Source organism: Ambystoma mexicanum, chromosome 8, assembly GCF_040938575.1.
Source record: "Ambystoma mexicanum isolate Mex_15411 chromosome 8, UKY_AmexF1_1, whole genome shotgun sequence".
In the NCBI taxonomy this organism is placed as follows: domain Eukaryota; kingdom Metazoa; phylum Chordata; class Amphibia; order Caudata; family Ambystomatidae; genus Ambystoma; species Ambystoma mexicanum.
In genome coordinates this window covers 1,481,681,065-1,481,691,227 of record NC_090929.1, presented here as the reverse complement: position 1 = coordinate 1,481,691,227, position 10,163 = coordinate 1,481,681,065, and the positions used below count along the sequence as shown (strand labels likewise).

The following is a 10,163-nucleotide window of genomic DNA, read 5'->3' as shown; positions in this document are numbered from 1 at the left end:
AGGGAACATATACACAGTAACTGTTGTCCTAAAGTAATATTCAAACAAGTATGGATCCACAACCTGTAACAGAAGGGGCCAGACAGTGCAAATATACTTTAGGCAATTCTTCAGAAACCCAAACCCTAACTAAAGGGCAGTCCAATCCCTACAAAGGGTGGAGCCTTGTGCTCAAAAGTACATTTTCTCTTCAAGGGGCTATAGTGGCTCAGGAAGGAGAGTAAGGCTATGACAAATAAAGTTCCACTATTTGAGGACGGTCTCCACAAGGGCACAGAGCTATTTCTAGGAATTGGGAACAGGATGGTAGTTCAGACTATACTTATAAAGGTGAGTGGCCCTTGGGGACATTCATGCATAAAAGTCTATGGATGCACCAGGGGCCACCGGTAAGTGTTGCAAGTACTCACCGTACCTCAACGCAGTCCAGACCAAACTTTGCCAGTCAAGTTCAGTTCGCTTGCAGGTTCCAGTCCCGCAGTTGTGCGTCTCTCTGCCTTTCAGGGGCTGCATTCCGGGACCTCAGTCTGTAGTGGGACAGTGGCCTTTTCTCCACTTCTGGGGAAGGGATTGGGCCAGTTCCACTGAAGGTCATCTTAGGGCACAGGAGGGCACAGCAGCAAGGCACCCACGAAGCTTGTCACCACAGCGGGCGGCACAGGTACCGCGTAGGCTCGGGTTCAGGCGGACTCTCCTAATTCCAGACCTAGGAATGGTAGGTGTATGAAAATCAGTGTGAGAGTGCCTTCTACCAAGAGCTTATGATTCCCACAGTCTCAAGTCAAAACTCAAGAAGGCAGCGATTCCAAAGCAAAGTTCCCATACAATTTGGTCAGTTAACTAGGCAGACACTTCTGAAGGGGATCGTTTGCAGGTTAAGCAGGAGGTGCCGAGAGTAGTTAGTCCCAGTACTCCACAGGGTCGAAGCAGCCTTGCAGGCCTTCTGTGATTGATGAGAAACAGAGGCTCTGATGGGACAACAGCAGGGTCAGGGTGCCAAACCTTCCAACGGGTCACCAGTGGTTACATAGATCTGTTTCTTCAGTTCAGGATACTTGGCTCCTTTACTAAGGTCGGTGTGAACTCAGAAGATCGACCTGGAATCGGTCTAGAGTCCCATCCTTATCCTTTGCACCAAAACAAAGAGAAACCAATAGGAGATGTGCTCACATTCAACCATTTCAGAAATGGACCAATCACGGACCATGGTGGTCCCAGTCATCCCAGCACACCAGGCATCCTGGCACCCAGGATGTGTATTGGAACTATACAGCTCCAGCCCACATCCTGGGCACACAGACACAAGGCATGCATAAGCCTGCAAAAGCTTCGGTTTGCGCAGGGATCTGCATGACCAAATAAGGAATTTCCCAGGTCTGCTTGACCAAAATGGCCAAAGGACAGAACAAAGGACTTCGTGGCATGGCCATTTTAGGCACTGGCCACTGTCCTGGGCCAACCTCAGTAAACGTGGTTTGGACCATTGAAAAGAGTCAAAAATGCTTTAAAAGTAACAGCTGCCACCAGCTCCATCCTGGGCACACTTGTACATTCACCAAAACATCCATTGACGGTGTCTAGGGCCTTAAAAATGAAAAAGAGACCCCAGCGCACTGTACTGGAAGGTACATTGTGCACTGATAAAATGTTCCCAAGAAATGGCCACAAAGTGAAAGACTAAAGGAAACAAAGTCTCCCAGTAGTGACAGTCTGAAGGGCATGTCAGTTTGCCCTTAAGAAGATGAGCAAAAGCCCAGCGGAGTACAACAGAAGGCTGGCTCCACTGGTAAAAGTAAGGCTACGATGGTCAGACAAAAGCAAAACGTTGGGGGGTTCACAACTGGATTGAGGATTACACATAATTGGACATCTTTCCTAAAAAGCAGTAGCCCCTCCATGATGATGGGAGGTGCAAGAATATCTGCTATCCACACATCCAGTAGTAGTCCATTACTGCAGCAGTGCCTTTTTTGAGGTCTGGAATAAGCAAGGTTTTATTGCATCATTGGCTAGCACCTACAAAAACAATTCATATGTATCTTGCTTTTGCACTTTCACTGGCTTTTATGTTGCTTCAATCCATGTCAACTTTGCATATGTACATTCCAGAATGGCGCACATGCAGTATTCAAATATATACATAAAGATATACCCCACCCTGAATTAAAATGAATCTCAGTGGAAAAAACTATTTCGGGGTGATCACTCAATTATTGCTTTACAGGTGACCTTTAGGTTGCATCAATCATCTAGTAGAATTGCTTATAAACGTCTTAGAATAATTGAGCTGGTTGGAGAGAGAAAACATTTTTAAATAACATGTGCTTTTTAATTCATGTTAATCAAAATAAAAAACATTGATACAAAAATACTCAGTGCTCAACATAAATATCTGTAATGTATTCCATAATAAACATATCATAATCCAAGAAAAGACATTTATCTTCATGATTCATCAGAAAAGACATTCAACAATCTGACAAACAAAATTAAAATTGCAAAGTGTGACATTGAAAGTGAGTTTTGAGGGGGCGCTGTTGCGCACATTCAAGATGGCCGCCTAGTGTGGGAGCTCCGGCTCGAAGAAAATCCTGCTTCGAAATAAATCCTGTCAGAACCGTCTAAATTCTGGAAACTCGGCGACGCCCTTGTAGCTGAAGCCCTACTGCACACGGAGCTTGAAAATTGTGAAAAACCGGAGCCGGGGTGCGGACATATCCGACGGCAAAGACTGGCGGCTGGTGGGGACCTGCGGAGCCGTCCTTGAGAACCGCGGAGATCGGGCGGAGATCCTGAGTGGGGGAGGGGCGCCGCTCAGCACGCGGGCCCGCCCGCGAGGAAACCGGCGCATTCTGCCGCCTGGGGTAAGCGGAGCCGGGTCACTGCTCCCGGCTGCTCCCTGGCCCCCCACTGGAAGTGGTTGGACCCCGAGCGAGAGGGGGAGGCAGGAGAAGGTGACCACAAAGAAGGCCCTGCGCGACGCTCCGGGACCCGGTCCTGGGCCGCCTCGTATCACCCCTCCGCTACCCTCGCCAGCACAGAGAACGGCACCCCGGGCTACTCTGGAGCGGTGCCCGGAAGCGACAAATAACTCCTCGGAGTGCTCCCCGGAGCACTGCGGAGACGCGACGGCGGTGATTTCGGGCCTACTGTGGGGAGGCGGCGGCGCTAAGTATAACACCAGGATACGTTGAGATTCAGGGCTGAAATCCTCTGGCGCGTTAACCGTGAGGCATCAACACACACAACGGTGCTAAAATACGCTCTGGATATACACCGTGGGACACCCCCCGCTGCGTACTGGTGCGCAAAGAAACAACATACGGGGAGGAACTACAGGCCTCCGCCATCCGGGTGCCACGCCACATGGGCCGCACCGAGAAGAGAGGGGCCGGCGGGAAGAAAGTTGGCCCGATGGATACTTTCACCAGTGCGCAAACACAAGGAGCAACCAACGGAGAACCGCAGCTGCCAGACGGACGAGAGGCCGACCCGATGGAACGGCTAGCAACATTAGTGGAAAACGGATTCATGGCTATGAACGTTAAGCTGGATGACATAGTGGCAACAATCGGATCTATAAAAGCACGTGTCGAAAAGGAGAGTGCACGGGTGACTGAGGCGGAAAATAGGATAAGTGCAAGTGAAGATACGATACTGCAGCACAGTCGTGACATAGCACATCTCCAGACCGAATTGCACAAAACGCAAAGCAAGTGCGAAGACCTTGAATCAAGATCCCGAAGAAATAATATCCGGATTGTCGGGGTGTCAGAAAAGTTTGGTAAAGACCTCATGGAAAGACAGGTTGAAGCGCTACTGAAAGAAATCCTCGGCGCTGACGCCTTCTCGGATCATTTTCTGGTGGAGAGAGCTCACCGAATACTGGCGCCACTCCCCAAACCAGGAGCTCCCCCTAGAACCATTATTGCTCGCCTCTTGAATTACCGGGACAGAGACACTATACTTAGGCTATCGAGAGAAAAAGGAACTCTACAATTTGAAGAAAGCAAAATCCACATATATCCGGATTTCTCGGCCAGCGTACAAGCACAAAGGAGATCATACGAAGGAGTGAAGAGGCAGTTGCGTATACGAAATGTGCCCTACGCTCTTATCTTCCCGGCGAAAATTAGAATCCAGCATGGAGGAAGAGCTCACTTTTTTGAAAATCCCACGGATGCTATATCCTACGTGGAGTCTTCCATTCCACTACCCTCGGGAGACCGTATAGCAGACCAGAACGCGAACTCATAACTGGAGGGGGAGCGACTAGAACTGGCAGAGCGCACACAGAGACACGACGGTCTGCCACACGGTGAGAAAAAATAGGACGAAGCGTGATGTTGACGGACTGAACTTTAAATTGTTATTGTTTCGGGCTGTGAGCCCCAGCCTGGGGCGCGCCAGTGTGCGGCATCGGAGTCCCTCAGGAAAGTTCCACATGGTTCAGGGAATGTTTATTGCGGGGCAGCATTGTCATGTTGGGGTTGATAATGAGGGTGGGGGCCAGAAGTATTGTATGAATGAAGGGAGTGGGGGGGAGGGGGGTAAAGTTGGGGACAGAGACTTAGTTGGAGAAGTCTCCCAAGAAGAAAAAAGTGGTGACATTGCAACACGTAGACATTGTAACAAGAGCGGCAGATATGAAACTGTAATCTGGATATATAGATATGACTAATTCTGGCAGGGCAGCCCGAGGGCTCCGATTGAAACTGCTCACTTGGAATGTCCGAGGTCTGAACAACAGAACCAAATTGAGAAAAGTGGGGGCCTATATTACCCGGCATCAGCCCCACATTGTCATGTTACAGGAAACCCACGCGCTTCAGAAGGTCAATGCTGAGCTCTTGAGGGGATGGGGTTCTCATAGGTATGGCACGGAATACTCCTCGCAGGCAAGAGGGGTACTAACTCTGATACACCCTTCTGTTGGGTTCAAGTTAGAGAGAAGTAAAACGGACCAAATGGGTCGCTATGTCATACTCTGGGGTAACATAAAGGGGGAGGAAATTATTCTTGTTAACACATATGGCCCGAATATTGATCACCCCGAATTCTACATAAAAGTGCTACATGAGATCGGCGCGCATGGGGACGAGCAGATAGTGTGGGGAGGAGATTTTAATTCTATCCTAGATACAGACCTAGATCGCTCAACCTCCACACATAGGAACCCCTCGAGAACAACAAACACTTTAAAACAAATCATCTCACAGCTACATATGGTGGACGCCTGGCGAATACTCCACCCCCTCAGACGGCAGTATTCTTTTTACTCCTCAGTACATGACACCGAGTCCCGCATTGACTATTGGCTAGTGTCGGCGTCACTCGTGCACCAGATTAACGGAAGTGAGATACTCCCCCGCACCCTGTCGGATCATTCTCCCATAGAATTAGATTTGACACTGAGTGGGCTTAAACCCCCGACCAGGAGATGGAGAATGCCTTCTGATATTTTTAAAAACCCTGAAGTAATTGAGGAACTACGCACTGAGGTTGAGTTCTTTCTGGAGAATAATAAAGGTTCGGTAGATAGCCCATCAGTCCTCTGGGAAACGTTCAAGGTGTGGGCAAGGGGCATCCTGATCTCTAAGTCCACGGGTCTATTAAGAGCGGTTAGAAAAGAACTGGAGGAGGTTGAGAAGCAGTTGAAGGAGCTAGAGGGAAACTACACACTCTCACATGAGGATAGTACCCTCGCCGAAATAAATAAAAAAATACAAGTCTTTAATACATTGGCAAATAGGGAGTTGCTGTACATGGCCACCCCGGTCAGGGCTCGCCGGTATGGCGAAGGCAACAAGGCGGGACGCACACTAGCTAACCTATTAAAAGCTGACAGAGGTCGCACCCTGATCTCCAGCATAATAGGGAACGACGGGACAGTACAAACTAAGGAGGAGAATATCAATGGGGAGTTCGCCCTCTTCTATAAAGAACTCTATGCCAATCATGATCTGAAAGACCCCCGTGATGTCCAACTATATTTAGACAGCATAACTCTCCCTAGATTGATAGACGAGAATAGGCTACAACTAGACCAACCCCTTACGATAGAGGAAATTAAGGTAGCAATTAAATCACTGACCAATGGAAAAGCCCCTGGATCGGACGGACTGGGAATTGAACTGTATAAGGAGCTGTGCGAGGAACTCGCCCCGATACTGCTGTCCATGTGGGAAGAGGCTACTGAAAAAGGAACACTGCCACCATCCATGAGAGAGGCTATAATAACGGTACTCCCCAAGCCTAGACGTCCCCCCAACGAAATGTCCTCATACAGACCCCTATCCCTTATCAATTGTGATGCAAAAATATTCGCCAAGATCCTGGCCAACAGACTTCTGCCACACATGCCAGTATTGGTCCATCCTGACCAATGCGGGTTCATCCCCACCAGATCCACAGCACTAAACTTGCGCAGACTGTTTGGGGTAATGGCCCAAATCAAACCAGAGGCCCAGGCGGTAGCCGTGTCACTAGATGCCGAAAAGGCGTTTGATTCCGTGTCATGGACATACCTATTCAAGGTGCTTGGTAAATTCGGATTGGGCCCTGGCTATGTGAACTATGTCAGGGTACTATACACTAACCCGGGGGCCAGGGTGTTGACTAACCACACGTTATCGGAATGGTTTGAGTTGAAGAGGGGCACTAGGCAGGGCTGCCCGTTCTCTCCTATATTGTTTGCTCTCACCATGGAACCAGCTGCGGCGGCAATCAGGGAACATCAGGAACAGAGGGGCATACGGATGGCGGGCCTTGTTCAATCTATATCCCTATATGCCGATGACACCCTATTGTATGTTAGAGAGCCTGACACACACCTTGGCCCAGTGATGGAGGAAATACATAAATTTGCATTACATTCAGGATACAAGACTAACCGAGCTAAATCTGAGATCTTCCCCCTTACCCCTGCCACCAAATGCCCGAATAACACACTAGGACTAAAGTGGTCCCCGGATAAGATCAGATACTTAGGGGTTATGGTTTCTGGAGATAGGACATCATTATACCTGAACAACCATGAACCTCTGCTGACTGCTATAGCCACTAAGCTCCGCTTCTGGGCCAAACTCCCCATATCCCTAATAGGCCGGGTAGCCATATTGAAAATGATCGTTCTCCCCAAGCTATTGTATGTCTTCGCTAACATCCCGATCTGGCCTGGGAGGAAATTTTTTGATACCCTTAGGTCACTTGTGGTGGAATTTGTGTGGAGTGGAGGGACGCCTAGAATGAAGTGGGAAAAAATGGTAGAGCCGTACAGTAGGGGGGGCATTGCGGCACCTGATTTTGAATTATATTATTTGGTTGCACAGGCCCAATTTGTTAAGCATTGGTTTGACGAGCACGACACCTCACCCCACATATGCCTTGAGAAACATGCTGCGCGCCCGACCGACATAAGGTCAGTCATCTTTAAAACTAAACACAGGGATAACTGCCCGTTTGATCCTGTCAGCACGACAGCTCAGGCGTGGTTCAAAATTTTCCGTAGACTTGGGGTGGAGACGCCTTATTATGCTGAGGCCCCCTTCTGGAATTTCCCGGGCATAACACCCACATACGACCCGGGCATACAGAACAAATGGGACCCGGATAAAGAATTTAAAATCAGGGACATATTCCCCAACGGGAAGTTTATAACACTGGAGGAATTCAGGACAGGGATGGGGAGAGATCAGCTGATGATCCTACAGTTTCACAGAATGAGATTGGCCTTTAAGACCCGTTGGCCAACGTTTCCAGATGAGCCCCCCCCACACCCATGTCTGTTGGTCCTTTCAACCCGGGCTGAAACTAGCGTGTCGGGGTTGTATGGGGCTGTACAGTCCAACGCCCCGATATCGAATGCGACAAAAGCCTCCTGGGAGACAGATCTGGGTGAGGATATAACGGACAGACAGTGGGAAAGATACTGTGAAATGACCAAGAAAGTATCAATGAATGCCGGCCTCCGACAGATTCAATTTAAGATGTTGAACAAATTACACTACACCCCTCAGAAGGTGGCGAGATTCACGAATAATGGGGCGGGTACGTGTCCAAAATGTGGGACAGACCAAGCCGACTCAATACATATGTACTGGAACTGTCCCTATGTACTTGCTTTTTGGGGAGAGGTTGCGCATATCCTTGAGGAGGTGACTCAGATACCGGCAGACCTCACTCCGCGGAAATATTTGTTTGGGGACATTGGCAAACAAACGGAGGTGACAAGGAGACTCTTCAATATAACATGTGCAGTGGCCAAGAAGTGTATATTGCAAAAATGGAAGAGTAAACAGGCACCGGTTGTGGGCCACTTCCTCAGGGAACTGATGTATGTGAATGAATGCGAAGAATATTACATATTAACCACCCCGAATCCAAGCAAACCAAAGGACGTATGGGCCCTGTTCAGAATATATCTGAGTGAGGTCAACTCGGACAGTGACAGCCTGGCAGGGCCGAGCGCTTCACACAATCAGTAATATGCTGCTCATGTTGTACGGTAACCCAATAGTCTGTTGATGTTTTCATCTATGTGTAATATCAGTTGTTGTTGCAATGTCATGTACCACAATCATTAAATAAAGTTTAAAAAAAAAAAGAAAGTGAGTTTTGAAAGGGAAAAACTTGAATTCAGTTCCCTAGTTTGACCCCTCTGATGGGTGTCTTGAAAAAGGCTCCCTATATCTTTTCCTTGTAATTACTCTATTAGGAAAACGAGGCAGGAGTTAGTGAGGGTTCAAAAAAGTTTTTTGTTATGGGGCTTTAGTTTAACCACGTTTCTGGGTCTTATATGGTAAAAGAATTCTTTGCCTATGTGGGGCTCGGTTCTCAACCAAGCTTTCCACGTTTCGGCGGTCATTCAACTTTGTTGTTCGTCCACCTTCATCAGGGCGTCCTATTTGAAAACCCTGTATGGATATGAAAAAGAAAAAAAGGGGTTTTAGATTCCCTCTCTCAATGTTAGTCAGTATATGTCTGACTCAATGCAGTGTGAATGAAACCTCTAATGTATCGGTTGTGGCTTTACCTGCCAATAATATGATCCCAAGTCTTGGGTCGTGTTTGGTCTGGAGTCCTAGGCCGTCCCTCAACCTAGTGTGCAGCTGCTGTTACACCTCTATGTTCCAAAAGTTCTGAAATGTGTAATCCAGAGTCCCTTTCCCAATTGTGGTGGCTCTTGTCCCTGTAGGGGTGAGACAAAAGAAACGGAAGAAGCTCGGGTTAGAGTCAACCAGAAGGTTTGGTCAAAAAAGTTGTGAAAGGTGGGGGCGCCATTTTAGAATGTGTGGGGCCCTGGTAAATTACCTGGCTGGGGGTCCAGGCTTCTATTAACGTGGAGAGGCCTGGAGAAGTGGCTGGAAAGGCGTCCCAGGCGGTGCAAAAATCGTCTCCAGCTTTGAAATGGTTCGGTGGTGATCGCCTACAGCTAAACAACAAAACCCATGGAAAACTATGTATTAGCTGCAGCTGCTGATGTAGGCAATGCAGTAGCTAAGCAAGGAATGCAGGTCAAAGTGATACCTGCACGTGGATAGCTGTCTGGTCGCTCTGCCCCCGGAATGCTGTGGTCGTTCCAGTGTGGTCTCCTGTGGTCTGCGGGCCTGTAAAATATGAGACCATCATTACTGTCAGGGTGCTGAATGTACATTTTGTGCAAGTGTAATGCCGAGCACATTTTTTCTAAGGATGCAGAATGCTGGCTTGAACGCATGCCGTGTGAAGACTCTAGTGCTCTTCACAGTAGTTGGTTCCATGGTTGTCCTGAGAGTGGGGGATTCATAGAGCGGGTCTGGGGCTGTGTAATGCCGCTTACCTTTGTTAGCCCTTCGAGGTGCCGCCGGGATGCAGCTGCACTCGTGTGTGTCTGTATCTGGTTGTTTCGGCGTCTCTCGAGTCGAGTGGCTCGTTGTTATGAAGTTACAGGCTTGGGTGCTGCGGCCTGATTGGAGCACGTGACCCCGGAAGTCCCGTCACGGGATGGTCTATGTGCCCTATTGTGTACTGTTGTCATAGTGACAGGGCTGCTGCCATTTGTCCACTTGCTGCGAGTGAGTGCCTCTTGGAGTCAGTAGCGGTGTCCAGCTCGGACTTTCATGTAAGCAATTAAATGCCGTATTATTTGTTTTTGGACATATGTGCTGCAAGCCAGATGGAAT

General features: G+C 48.6%; 1 long non-coding RNA gene across 1 annotated transcript; it reads right to left on the bottom strand.

Annotated features, from left to right (window-relative positions):
• Positions 1–1,710: 1,710 nt before the first annotated feature.
• On the bottom strand, positions 1,711–9,932 carry LOC138473126 (uncharacterized). Its single transcript, XR_011268725.1, has 5 exons — positions 9,821–9,932; positions 9,529–9,608; positions 9,313–9,433; positions 9,035–9,190; positions 1,711–8,915 (listed from the first exon to the last, which is right to left on the bottom strand). It is a non-coding gene; the product is annotated as an uncharacterized lncRNA (long non-coding RNA).
• Positions 9,933–10,163: the final 231 nt, after the last annotated feature.